Here is a 14808-nt window from a genome sequence, read left to right on the forward strand (position 1 = left end):
GCTTGGTATCCTTGTGTTCAACGTGTTTCTCTGTATTGTGTTCGTTTCCACTTTGTACTTGCTGACTTAGGCATGAGGGGCGCGTGCGAGGAAATTCCGCGGACGGCTTTTGTGTTTCCCCGACGAGCAGGCCCAGGTACGACCGATACAAACGCGTCGGTCACCACAATAGAGGCGGATCGTTTCTTTCGTCCCCTTTTGAGAAGCCGTCAGAGTATGTCTCTGTTCAGTTTAACGACAGTCATTACCGCCATTGGAATGCCCGCACACGGACGGGAGCTGTGAGGCCGTTCAAGGGGTCAGAAGTACGACGGGGACACCGGACGTTCTGTCTACGGTTACACTGCTCAAAGTGACTGGGCGAAGTTCCCATTCGTTCCGTGTCTGACCCTGGCGACGCAATGTCTGCGATACGTCAATGGGTAGGTGGCCAGCCGCTCAGCGCGGTTGTTGTAATGCGCGCGGCGTGTTGACAAAGCAATAACATTTTAGCGGCGCGGAGCACAAATATAGGCGTGCATAGTGCGGATAATACTTTAAAGGGGCCGCCCGAGAGTGGATGGCCAGCGCTCAAAGTTTTCTTTTAGTTGGTTGGTTGTATTTGTGTTTTGCTGAAGCTGAACACCTTGGAGTTCCCGTGTGAGGGTGAGATTATTCTTCGAGTACACACCTACGATTCTTTATTGGGTGGGCAATCAGTGGTTAAGTGGTGGTAATTAATACATCCTCCTCTCGCTGTTTGTGACTTCCCTTTCGGAGGCGGTACTTTCGGATTAAAACTGAGGAGTTTGGCATTTTGGGGGGAGAGAGAGAGGGGAGCCCCGCTGGATGCGAGCCTCCGCCCGACCTATTTTCTCTGATCAGAGGCTTGAGTTGTAATTGCTGAGTGTAAATAAAGTGTACCTATTGTACAATTGCTTGAAGTAGACCATCGTCTGCTACGTGCCGTCGGCCAACGAATCTTCCATCATCGATCGACCGATCCCCCCATAGGGTCGCATCGTTCGAGAAGTTTGGCTGAGTGGAAGAACAAAATAGAAATATAGAGACAGAGATAGTGGGGAGAGGGGAGAGTGAGAAAAAGAGAGAAGGAGGGAGGGAGAGAAGGGGACTTGCAGAACTGGCCGGAGGCAGCGTGTTGCATAACGGTCGCAAATTTCCTACCGCGAAGTCCGCGCCACAACCTTCACTGCAAGGGCAGGTAATAATGGCAGCACCTTACGACTTGCCCAAATGTTTGCTTGCTTTATTGCTGGGTAGGAGACCTTTCCACTTGTCGGTGACGAGGGCACGCGGCGACGACCGGTGTTCCGTCCCTTTACTGCCGGCGCGGGCGCAAGGCGAGAGGCAGACGGAACGGCGGCCGCTCGGGGCTTAATTTGCGCTCGCTGCGTTTCAAGGCCAGCGCGCTCGGCGATGGCGCAAGAGGCCGCCGTCTGCGTTTGCCGCATAAATCATCGGCTCCCGTCGTGATGCGTTCCGTGACGCAGAGGTTGGCGTTACGTCAGCGGGTCCGCCTGTGGAAATTTCGCGCCTGAGAGTATAATCTGATGCTGCCGCGATACACACAGACGTGCTTGACGCGGCCGAACGTGCCGTTAGGAAAGTTCCGCGTAGAAACTTCAGCGAAGGAGGCGCATAAAATTCCAGTTTATCTCCCGTTTCTCAGATGAGCCGACTAAGTTGAGGACGCTGAGTTCGTTTCCTACAAATGCATCAGTTAAGGGAATAGAACCGCGTGGCTTGCATGGTAACTTCAGCCAGCTCGTTCGTTCGTGTACGTGCGGCCAAATTATCACCGTGTCCAAGAGCCGCAGCAGAGAATGAGAAAGCGGCGTTTATGGAGCAGCCGGCTGCCAGGAAAACTGTAGTTTCGAGTTGACTGAAGATAAAGTGGCCGTGCATACTTCTCCGAATGCGAAAACTTTGAAATGGAGGTGGGTTTGCGGATTTATCAGAATGGCTGTGGAACCGAGAAGGCACTGCGTTTTATTGCCGTAAATTGCGGTACGCGTTTTCGTGCTGGAATAATGTTTTGTGCTACTTACCGAGCACTTGGTGATCGCGTTGAGCAGGATCACTATCATCCAACTCATCATCATCCCGCTCACGTTAGTGAGACTCCGCACTCGCAACTAGGACGTCGTTCGTCCTTGGGACCCTCGTGTAATTCTTGCGTGACGTCCATATTGCCGATCAGGGTGCACTGGGCGGCTTGTTCTATTGCGTGGCATTCTTAGGCTATCCACCTGAAGTCGTGGGTGGTTCGGTTATCCGCGCTTTTTGCGCTGCAGGGGTTTCTCCTGGTCAGCAAACCTACTAGCACCATCTATATTTCTTCCTTAATGACGAAATCTGAAGCCTTCTGCTCTAGGGGGCTGCGCCAAAATCAACAAAAAGTAAAGTAAAGAAACGTCGGGTTTTAAAGCGGCGTCCAAGAGAGGCGTGATAAAAGAACAAAAAGAAAAAATACAGAAAATTATTCTGCCTCGCGCTGTCGTGAGCTGTGCCAAACACAGCAAAAACAAAGCAACGAAAGGGCGCTGATTGGAGCCGTTGGTTCGAGGGCCCCCGATTGCTGCCGCTGCCACTACCGTGTAAGCGGCGCTGCTGACGTACATGGCCCAAGCTACGTGACGAACCCCTCTGCTGTAAGTGACTTCTCAAGTGTTGTGCGTCAATAATATTTACTGTCTTTTTTCGGGTGTAGGTAAAATTGTTCCCTGAAAAAATGGTTCCGAAAGAAATGGTCCCAGAAAAAATGACCCCAAAGCCAAGATAGGAAAAAATGTTTCCGGAGAAATCGGTTCCGGAGAAATCGGTCCCGAAAAATTTGATCTGTTGCCGGAAAAATTGGTAGCACAAAACGCGTTCCGGGAGAGCACCGGGGTACACCTCCTCGCTGTTACGACCGGATTGTGTGTTTTAGGCAGAAAACGGGGTATGAACAACTAACTTATAACCAAGTTTGTGTTGTCCTTTTATCTTATATTTTTTAACCTCTTGTAGATCGACTCTCGGGTGCCTGTTGTTCAGGCTAATATCCATGCCATCCATCCTTATAGGGGTGGGCGATTGATCGATTCACCTACAGATCAATCTATTATTGCATTTTCGCGAGTAAATTATTTAACCAGTTAATCGGTCGAACTCACGTGAGGCGAGTAGACCAGATATCAAGCCCCCCAAAACTTTGCGTAAGCCCGTTTGAGGGCACCACCTTACATGCAGCAACCCGTTCAGCTGGAGCGCTGCGAAGAAATGGGTGAGAACAGCCTGAAAAAAAAAAAAAAAAAAAGCACGATGAGGATGATGCAGCTGTTAATTACACGGGGTATATGACAATACCGCAATCACAAGTTTCGGCCGGAATATTTTTTTGCTGTATCACAGAGTAAAACCGGATATATAATTTCGGGTATTTCCAAGTTCACTATATTTGTGTTGTATTTTGGTGAACGCCGGCGCTACGTGGCGGGTACAGCCATGTACAGTCATTGTAATTATATCAGTGTGCAAGAACAGTGCATGTTCATGTGTGCGTTACTGAGTTAAGGGAAAAACATGCATGTACACGAATCCTTGAATGGCGACTCCTAACAGCGGGCCATGCGCCTCACCGGCCTCATACTGTCGGCATCGGCACATTTGTAGAAACGATTTTCACGCTCTGTAAATGTGCATATGCTTGTGTAGCATTGGGCTCTTTCTTGGATCGAAGAAGAAAAGAAAAGAAAAACATGGGGCAACACCGCCGCTATCACTGGGTTCCACGACATGCCGGTGTCCAAGGCCTGGCTGACTCGATGGCGAGGGAGCTTCTTTCCTGCCCCTCAGCAGTACAGCGTTATCGCCCTGAGCCTATCAACGTGGGTCCAAAACCGAAAGCAAACCACAAGGCCACCCGAGGAAGCCAAATACCAAGTAGACGCCGTCCAGTGTATGGAAACTTTCCGCGCGCAGCTGCAACAAGGCTGCGCGGCTCATCATCACAGGGACAGTATGCACTTCATCGAGTCTTGCAATAGTGAAAATGACCCGTGCCTCGCAAACATGTTGCCCGTCTTGCACAATCTCTCCAGAAATGGACGCGCAACATCTGCTCTGGGATTGCCCTCCTCAACGCCGCTATCGAAGGAAAGTCATTGGCACCCCACCAGTTTCTCTTTGGCCATGATCCCTCTCGGACTAGCGTCACCATCGGAGCCCGTCGTATAAACGTAGCCAACTATAGCTAAGCAATCCTGCGCTTCATCTGGAGTGATTGGTCTGCCGACTTTTTCTGAACGCTTACCTTTGGCTTCTCGCTGACAGGAGTAAGCCGTGGCGCTGGCATCTGAAATAAACGGGTTAACCACAACAACTGACTTCATTCTTATTCTATCCGTCTTTTTTGTGCGTGTATTGACGCGGCGCGCGGTCTTCAACAGCGCACAGCACGACGGCGTGCCTTGATACTTTCCCGCATAGCATTGATGCTTGGAGGGGAAGACCACTTGCTTGGCTCATGCGACTTCGAGAGTGCGGCGCGGCCAGAACCCTCTCGGACATCCAGGAGCCTGCCGGAGCGGCTGTTGATGGTGGCGGCGTATGACTCATCGCCTCTCCGTCTCTGCAAGAGTGCTTTTGCTTGTGTGTGCACATGTTTGACTGCAACGTACGTTGGACTCTTTTTTACGCCCTCTCTCCGGCACAGCGTGCACCGGCTTCTATCACAGAACCTCTGGAGGCTGTTTTGTGTACTTGTGCTTATGGTGCCGTGCGCAAAACTCCTGTTTACGGCTGGGACTACTGGTTATAAATAGACGTTTCCCACGAGCGAGATCCCAGCAGTGCATCATGGGCCAACCGCTAAGGACGTTGCTCTGTCCTTTCGAGGTGTAAAAACGCCACTGTGCTGCTCCCTGTATCATCGCTGCTCTCTACTCGCCATGCATTAAACAAGTTAAGTTTTTATCTTGGCTCTTCGTCGTCGGAACGGAGGCAACTCCCTACCCCCCTGCAAGTTGCTTGTTCACCACGCTACCATGACATGATGAAGTTCTGCACCGGAAGGCCTTCGCCAACGCGACAAAACACTGCGGAACAGCATCTCTTAGTGACCACGTTCACAAGGAATGGCGTGTTTCCCAGCATTCGTCGCTATGAGCGAAAAGTGTGAGTCAGGTCCCCGAATTGGCAACAGAACAATCTTTATAGCACGGTAGGCAAAATGCAGAGCAAAATTATAGTTGAGGCGAGAGAGAGAGAGAACGCCTTTGTTTGGGCCGGAGAACTCTGGGAAATTGGTGCGAGAGGGTGCTCATAAATGTTTTTAATAAAATACACAAACGAAACAAGTTGTAATAACACTACACACAGCGATGAATATCAACCAGGAAACGACATTACGCCATGTGTTGGTTGATTATAACGTTTAACGCGCCCACGCTACACAGGCTAGGAGGCGCGCCGTAGTAGAGGGCTCCGGATGAATTTTGACCACCTGGGATCTTTAACGTACGCCGAAATCTCGAACACACAAGCGTTTCCGCTTTTCGCCTCCATCAGATTACCCTATGGGCAATCAACGAGGGCAAACGAAATGCGATGATATCTGCTACTAATCCTTAGAGAAAGATTACGGAAGTCCTTGCAACCCAGTCCCGGAGATCCAAGGGTTATTGACGCTTATGTCTCTTCCGTTGTGGAAACAAAACAAAAACAAGGCAGGAAACAAAAATACCTTAAAATAAATACCGCAAGAAGTGGAGGGGAAAATGGCCCCGCCGGTAGCGTAGTGGTCATCGCACCGGACGCGTATTCTGGAGGTCGTGGTTTTGGATCCCACCCGGCGGGCATTTTTTCTCCACTTTCTTTCTTTCTTTCTTTCCAAATTCTTTATCTGTCTCAGTGACCTACCACATTCTCCCCTTTGCTTTCCGAGGTTTTCTTTGCTGCCAACCCATATTTCTGTCTTAATTCAACGAGCCCCTCATTTCCCATTCTGATTCGCTACATGCATATCGACGGCCTCTGTTCTGGCAGTCTTGGTGCCATAGGGAGTTTAGGAGGGTTCAACGCTGGTTGACCAATCTCGACATGTCGTAGACACTCGATTCACGGTCCGAGGGGTAAAAAGAAGGACCCATTCACCCCGAGTAGTCTGAGTGGCGCTGGCTACCACCCCCAAGCGCAGGAAACAAAAATGCCTTAACATAATCACCCGAGTAAGTGGAGCGGAAACAGCCCCGCCGGTAGCGTAGTGGTCATCGCACCAGACGCGTATTCTGGAGGTCGTGGGTTCGGATCCCAGCCGGCGGGCATTTTTTCTCCACTATCTTTCTGTCTCAAAATTCTTCATCTGTTTTAATGACCTACCGCATTCTCCCCTTTGCTTTCCGAGGCATTCTTGACTTTCAACCATTATTTCTATATATATATATATATATATATATATATATATATATATATATATATATATATAGTAGAGAACACAAGAAAAGAAAACTTTCAACAAGGTAAAAGCACGATTGTTGCCAACAATGTTGGCAACAATCGTGCTTTTACCTTGTTGAAAGTTTTCTTATATATATATATATATATATATATATATATATATGACAGAAATAAGAATTGGCAGTCAAGAAGACCTCGGAAAGCAAAGGGGAGGATGTAGTAGCTCAAGATTTCTTATTTTCCAAATTCTTTATCTTGAGCTACTACATCCTCCCCTTTGCTTTCCGAGGCCTTCTTGACTGCCAATTCTTATTTCTGTCTTATTTTCAACGACCCCTCATTTCCTATTCTGATTCGCTATATATATATATATATATATATATTTATATATATAGTCGGGAAACAAAAAACTCACACAGAGCGCGAAAAAATAAGGTAAGTAGAGACCGAGACACACGAGAAAGACATTAAAAATAAAAATAAAAGTTTGATGACGTTTCAGGAAGAGGACTTCCTGACAGTATTTCCTCCTCTGTCTCTACTTACCTTATATATATATATATATATATATATATATATATATATATATATATATATATATATATATATATATATATACCAAAGTTCTCTTAGAGACGCGTTCTGTATTACGTCTATTTTTTTTCATGGTGTTTCTGGCATGAAGCATTGGTGATCAAAATGTCGAAAGTCGTCTGCTGAATTTGTCAACTTATGAACTTATTTATTTCCTCTCTTATCACATGAACTGCATTCGCCACAGCGTATAAAATATTCAAAGGGCGTGTCCGAAAAAAGCTATAACGTTACAGTTCGCCAGGCGATCCAGGTCATTCAACAAATAGCGCCTGTAAACGTACTAGTATCCACTTTTACGTACTAGTATCTGATGTGCACTTTTCGCGGCTGTAAGTTGCACACCACTTAACACGTCGTGTCTTCCACAGCAGTATACAGGATTAGCGGAACAGGCTATTGCAACATCTTATCTTGCGAGCGAACGTCGCACGCATTTGAATTCGCTCATTTCGAATTCTGCGTGCCGTGCAGTGACGTGCGCGGAGTTTGCTTCCATATAGTGCTTTCAACTGGCGCAATCACGTGTACATGACTCTAGCGTTGCCAATCTGAGCATATGGCTTTGATGTGCCCTCTTTTCTCACTCAAAATGAAATTTTCGCCTGTGGCCCATGGCTAAATAGAGCCCTGCCCTGCAGTATGGACGAATGAATGATCACTGTGGCGTATACTCATTAAGTGCTGAATGTATCGATCGATGGTCCGCTTCATGATTTCCTAATGGCGCCCTTTCGTGACAAAGAATAGGTGTACTCAAATGACCTTCAGACTGAACTGCATGCAAGGTCGCGTTCTGTGGCCTTGAAAGTGCATTCGAAATTCGCCGTCCGGCTGAGTGACTATAGAGTAGCTATCGTATCGCCTTTGCACATTAAAGTAGGGGTCCTAATCATGGCGCAAAATCGATGGGACCCCCGCCTCTCCCGGCGCTTACTTTCGCCGCTTTGGACATAGCGATCCAGCGAGAGGGCGCCGCTTAACGACGTTCCTTCCAAGTAAAACGCGCGTGTGCACGGCGTGGTTTTCGCTATTCCGCCATGTCGGTCTTTTTGCTGGCTCCGTCGGAAGCACTCAACCGCATTGCCCGATCGATTTATCGACGGCCACGGGTGTGCTCGTCTTCAGCCCGACGGTTTCGTTCCGACAACCCGTTTGGTGCTTGCTGTATATGATGGTCGGCAGCATGCTGCGGTGATACGGCTCCTGGCCTAAACCACCAATTTGTGCATGTCGTAGACCCGGCCTGCGCCGCACGCGCGCAATATGCGCGGGACATTTATTCGGTTACGTTGCTCGCTGATAGCCGCAGGTGGTTCGTTTAGGTTTCTATTGCCGTGGATCTGTGTAAACGGCAGGAGTAACACAGTCAGCCTCAGAGCGGCATCCTCTCCTTCGGCGGGCAGAACAAAAACCGCGCTGTGAGTGTGAGCCAACTGTGAAGGCACGGCTGTGGTGGGCAGGCTACACATGCGTGGTCGCCTTGGCAACGGCAGAGTGCTTGTTTCGCGCCACGCATGTCCCTCGCAGTGGCGCAGTGAACTCTTGGCTTCCGAGAACGAATTCATGCGCGGCCGGGCTCGATTTCCGGCCGCCATGACTGCGTTTCCGTCAGGTGTGGAAACGCTCGCGTCCCGCAGGTGGAGTGAAATCGAGCCGCCGCGTCGGCCTATATACTTCATATCGTATGAGTTATTCGGCACGTGAAAGACATTTACGCTTAAAAAAAAAAAAAAAAAACTTGTTTCTCGTGGTTACCAATATTGCATATTTCCGCCATTTTGCCGGTGCAAGTGCTGACAAGTTGCAGACGTGTACAATGGATGGCTCAAAATGCCCAAGTGCCTATTCTTGTATGCCCCGTGAGAAACGTTGACAATTCACAGCGGAGCTGTATTAGGCTACCCTCCCATTAATTTTTGATGAACTGAGGGTCGGCTCGTACTTATCGCCCAACAAAACGTATTTATTTTGTAGTTCTTCTATTAAGTCTTCTCCGGGTAGCTATAAAGCTCCACTGGCTCCCACCTTCACAGAGTGGAATAGGTGAAATTACAAAAACAAAAAAGGACCATGCCACATATGCGCATACCAGTTCTCTATTGTGCACAATCGGGGTTGCTAGAAACAGCTGATGCAGGCATCGTTTTCTGCAGTACTTAGTCCTCATTTGCAGGCGCCCTCTGTTTCCTTGCAAATATTTCTCACGGCTGTAGAGCATGTTCGCACATTTATTCCCCCAGTGGCAGTTCACACCTGGGTACAGCTGCGTACCTTTCGACGTGCGTCATGGCTCCTAAGGTTTCCATTAACGCGTATGCGGACGCTATGGCTTCCATTAACACGTGGATGTCATTTGGAGCCCAGGTGTGCGTGAGCGATTGTGTCACATTGATCGACGCGCTGCTCAAGTACGCGCGGAATGCCAGCCTACATGCAGCACGTGGCATCAGCGCGCTCTCCAAACGCCAATTGCATCGCGTTGTCTCCCCCGTTGCCTCACGGTGTTAGACAAACAGTACTGTTCCGATCGAAAGCCTTCCTTTCGGAAACGCGTCGCGTCGCATACGGGAGTGCGGGGCTCCTCCTCTCTACACGCGATTCTCGCCTACGAAGCGGGGAGTGCGCGTGGCGAACGATCGGTTTTCCGCTTAGTCGCGCTGAGCACCGCGAAACTCCTCCGGTGTGACTGTAGGTTCCTTGTCAGCTAAGCAGAGGCGCCGCTTCCACTCCGACGTCGTCTGCGCGCGTGGCTTGAAACTCGGTCGCGGCATCGGCGACGCTTGGACATCCTATCTCTCTCGAACAAACGCTCAACGGTAAGCTAGCTCTGTCGCCGCGTTTGTGGGCCTAAGCTGGCGCTCCCGGGCGTATCTTCGCGTTAGCAATGCTTTCAGATTGTAATCATGAACTCCCGTTCAAACTGTACTCTACTCTGTCGCGCAAAGAGCACTGGAACGAGTCGCTCGCACGCGAAAAACTGTCGCTCGAGCTCCTTTTGTAGTCACCGATTACTTCCGGCACTCGCCTCACTGGCTCTCAGTTAGTGTACTGTAGGTGCCGAGCATGAAGTGGCGGGTTCGGTTCCCGGCCGCCGTGACTATTTCCGATGGAGGCAACATAGCAAAACGCATGTAGTATATGCGCACGTTTTGAGCCCCGGGTGATCTAAATTTATTAATGTCCCTCCACAACTGCGTGACTCAGAGGAGACTCCACTCCGCATCAAGCATATATTCTCCCATATTTCTCTGGTGGTGCTTTTATTGGCACGCTGCTTCCGGGACGGTGTCGCACCGCACCCCTGTTTATCGTTTACTGCCTTTGCCGTCTTTTTCTGCTGTTTGATACTGCGTCAACTTTCTTCTCCCGTTTTCCTCGAAGAAACCGTGCTGCTCGCGCTGCCTTCACTCGAGGCCTTGGTCGCATAACACCCATCGCGCCACCGCCTCTTCACGTGTTTTCGGACACGATGAAGAGCGCCTAATTGAGCTCAACTACTGTTACTTACAGGCCCGCACACACGACATCCATCCTCGGTGCTCTTCTTTCCCACATGCGTGCGTGTGTGCGCGCCCAGGGATTTTAAAGGCGAAAGTCATTTTACAGGTCTCAGCGCAGTGCCCGGCGACGTGTGGTGTCCGTTGTCATCAGAAAAGCGCATTTGCGGGAGAGGGGGATTGGGTGCGCGTGGCCCGGCGAAATGGGTGGGGAGATGGCGAAAACCGCTGTCGCACCGCACTATGATCCGTATGAAACCGTGTCCAGGGCATGTCCCCTGGCCATGTCGAAGTGGCCGCTGCAGCAGCGGAGACGGCATCGGCAGGCTGGGTTGCTACAACAACCGCTTATAACGCGCCGATCGCTTAGAAGGCGTTCGCGCAGCGATTCTTCGTCACGGCTGTCACGGCTTCGTCAAGGCTGTTAGTAATGCTGAGTTGGATATTTGGAGGGAGTGGCTCAGTGAAATCATTCTGGTAGGTGCAGTGAGGATATGCTATAGCGGTACCGTATGATTTGTGGTCCCATTGGCTTTCGCCATTACATCTCGCTCTGGGGTGGCAGCACGAGAAACCGTGATTTTTTTTTCTTCTGGGCGTTGTTGCCAGGAGGGCGTTCTAACCAACACTAAAGACAATCTTGTGGTTCAGCTTCACACCAATGTACTCGATTGATAAACGTGCAGCCATCAATGAAATTTCTGTGATTGGCGATGTCGAGCACACTACGTTAGACTCAAAAGCCGCGGCGGCCGCTTTTCTGATGGAGGCGAAAAGCAAAAACGCCCGTGTGTACGAGATTTCGGCGCACGTTAAAGATCCCCAGGTAGTCAAAAATAATCCGGAGCCCTCCACTACGGCGCGCCTCATCGCCTACGTTGCGTCGGCGCGTTAAACTCCACAATCAATCACGTTAGACTCAAAAGTTCGGCCTGCGCAGTGGCATCACGCAGTGCAAGCATGACGTCCTGCGTTGCGCGGTGCTACAGCGCAGTTCACATTTTAATTTGATTTGCGTTGCTATCGTTCCGCGAATTTGTCGAGTTGGCGCCATGGATTGGTTGCTTCACTGCACAATAGCTGAATGGATTTCCCTTACAAAGCCCATATATCGTTCGCAGTGATGTTTGTTGTTTAGTTTCACTCTGTTCATATTCGAATTGTATTCCTTGCTTTGATTACTAAATAAATACCCACCCTGCACCTTCCGTCGTCCAAAATATGTAATAAATAAATAAATAAATAAATAAATAAATAAATAAATAAATAAATAAATAAATAAATAAATAAATAAATAAATAAATAAATAAATAAATAAATAAATAAATAAATAAATAAATAAATAAATAAATAAATAAATAAATAAATAAATAAATAAATAAATAAATAAATAAATAAATAAATAAATAAATAAATAAATAAATAAATAAATAAATAAATAAATAAATAAATAAATAAATAAATAAATAAATAAATAAATAAATAAATAAATAAATAAATAAATAAATAAATAAATAAATAAATAAATAAATAAATAAATAAATAAATAAATAAATAAATAAATAAATAAATAAATAAATAAATAAATAAATAAATAAATAAATAAATAAATAAATAAATAAATAAATAAATAAATAAATAAATAAATAAATAAATAAATAAATAAATAAATAAATAAATAAATAAATAAATAAATAAATAAATAAATAAATAAATAAATAAATAAATAAATAAATAAATAAATAAATAAATAAATAAATAAATAAATAAATAAATAAATAAATAAATAAATACAACGCAGAGCTTTCTACCATGCAACCTGAGTCAAAGTCTAAGTCCAAAATCCAAACTTCTTCAACCGTGTAGGAATGGCGGGTGCTGATATACGTCGGCTTCGTAACGCGATCGACCGAGGTTCGATTTTTTTTTTTTTGAGGCGCTTAATGGGCCTTTGTGAAAACCCATCATCATCATGTGCCCTCCCATTGTGTAAAGTTCCTTCCTGCACTGCGCTTTCGCGTACGGTCGCCATAGTGAGGCAAATAGAGCTTCGATTTAAAAAGTGGATGGGCGATTACCTCAGTAATTCGCTTGAGCACGTCGTCTCCAACCAGAGGGACAAAAAAAATTCGGCCGCCTTCGCAGTTGAAATGCGAAGAGTGAGGAAACAGCGGAGCTGCTGGTCTCCACTAGCTTTAACTTGGCCTTTCTTAGGTCTGCCCCTTCCTTAAGAGAAAGATTGTTGAAAAGCGAAGCGTTCTCCATGCAAACTGAGTTAATTCAAAATCCGCCATTCACCCTCTTAAGGTCCAAAATCCAAACTGCCAAAGTCCGAGTCCAAAGCCCACTTCAACCCAGCTAAAGTCCAACGCCCGCGCTCCGAGCCCAAAGGAAATGCTGTGCGCGCCGAATGCGACGATAGCACAATCGGATAGACGCCGGTTTCATAGCGCGAGGGACCCAAGTTCGATTCCGCCCACAGGAAGCGTTTCTCTCTTGAGGCGCGTATTCCCAACACCTGCTGGGGGGCTCCTTGCCTCCTCGCCACTTTTTCTCCCAATTCTTGGCCTATCATTTTTCTCCTCTCCACTTCGCCGAGCGGAATTTACTGTTAATGATCCGCACGGACGGAAGAAAGCTTAAACAGCTCCTCTATTGAAAGGCTGACGGTAAAGAGGTGGTTGTAGTGTCTGTCCAAGACACAGCTTTTGCGGGTTGACGGCGAGCAGTTACTCCCACGAAAACAGCATCCGCAGCGAGGCCACCGCGCTCGCCGACCTCCTTTAGAACCCGGTGATGCGGAAGCCGTAATCGACAGGAACTGGTGTAGCAAGCCACGTCCGCAAGGGATGGGAGCCTAAACATTGGATGGCCGCTTGAAGTAAAGGATCAGCCTGGTGGCGGAAACATGAGAAGTGCGTGGACTACGAGCTTGAGTTCTGCATTTATCAATCCAATAGCTTCCCCCTCCACTCTCCAGAAGACATTTGTGCGGCGCATTAGCTCGTATAGTGTATTGGGAGCGCCAAAGAAACACTGCCCACGACCGGTGTAGCGCCGAGCCGGCATCGATGGTGGCAATGCGCGCTGCGTGCAGGATCAAGGGGTAAGCCATCATGTTGGATAAAATGAACCTTGTGTAAATGGATACGTTCCTGTTCCTCTAGGGGTGAAGCTTCCATTCTTTCGTGTCAACCTTTGCTTTCCACCGAGGCGCCACTGCCTCACCCACGCCTATCTTCAGATATCATTCAACTCGGTCCGACCGCCGCATGTTGAAGCACTTGCACGGTTTTTAACACGAAAGTGTTTTATTCCGGGATTCACGAAGACTTCACTTACGTCATTTCCACCACGGAAGTGAAGCGAGTACAACGAAGCAAGCAGCCTGTAAGGGGTGCACCCCTGCACACAGGGTCTTCTTGCGGGGAAGCAACCTTTAGTACTAAAGAGTACGTTACACTTAGGGTTGTTCGTTTTCGTGTTTTATATTTTAGCACGAAAGTCGGTTATGCCGGGATATTTCACTGACGTCATATCCGTCACGGAAATGACGCCAGTACACCTTTGCCGAAGCGACCCGCCAGCAGGACGTCGCTCGCTAAGCACACCCACAAGGCAGCCGCCGACCCGCAATTCACGCTCAGCGGCAGATTTCGCTGCAGAATTAACTTTCGTGTTTTACCGATTCCTATCACAGAGGAATCAACCACAGTTTTTTTTCCCAGCTCCCCAACCAGGCCTTCTCTGATAATTCGAGGTTTAGCTCAGCGCCGGATTGATTGATTGATTGTGGGGTTTAACGCGCCGACGCAACGCAGGCGATGAGGCGCGCCGTAGTGGAGGGCTACGGATTTGACCACCTGGGGATCTTTAACGTGTGCCGAAATCTCGTACACACGGGCGTTTTTGCTTTTCGCCTCCATCAGAAAAGCGGCCGCCGCGGCCGGGAATCGAACCCGCGACCTCGTGCTCAGCAGTGCAACGCCTTAGCCACTGAGCCACCGCGGCGGGTAGCTCAGCGCCGGAGAAACGACAGAACTGGTGTGCCAGTTATCAGCGCACCCAGCTTGGGCAGCCGTTGAGCAGACAAAGGTGACCTGGTCTGCATGTGCGAGCACACGGGGGTCCTGTCCGCCCATTACAAGACCTCCGATTTTGTTGGAAGCGGCCACCATACGTCACAGTGGCTCCAGATGAAGGGCAAGAAGCAGTGAAGACACGGGACAGCCTCGTCGGACCGAGTTTCCTAGCATGATGGGGGTTCCTATTTGCT

General features: G+C 48.2%; 1 protein-coding gene and 1 non-coding gene across 4 annotated transcripts in view; both read left to right on the forward strand.

The window, feature by feature from the left end:
- Positions 1–14808, forward strand: part of LOC144155492 (oxidative stress-induced growth inhibitor 2-like) — a 102208-nt gene that overhangs the window by 24856 nt on the left and 62544 nt on the right. The window contains exon 1 of one of the 3 annotated variants that reach the window (XM_077686972.1): positions 9706–9851. The exons of the other annotated variants lie outside the window; for them this stretch is intronic. The gene's annotated coding sequence lies outside the window, so the exon portion shown is untranslated. Of the gene's footprint in view, positions 1–9705; positions 9852–14808 lie in introns of those variants that run through there. 3 annotated transcript variants of the gene reach the window in all.
- On the forward strand, positions 6231–6303 carry Trnat-cgu (transfer RNA threonine (anticodon CGU)). Its single transcript has one exon. It is a non-coding gene; the product is annotated as a tRNA-Thr (tRNA).

Source organism: Haemaphysalis longicornis, unplaced genomic scaffold, assembly GCF_048455015.1.
Source record: "Haemaphysalis longicornis isolate Haplotype H1 unplaced genomic scaffold, Haemaphysalis longicornis Haplotype H1 scaffold_1, whole genome shotgun sequence".
NCBI lineage: Eukaryota > Metazoa > Arthropoda > Arachnida > Ixodida > Ixodidae > Haemaphysalis > Haemaphysalis longicornis.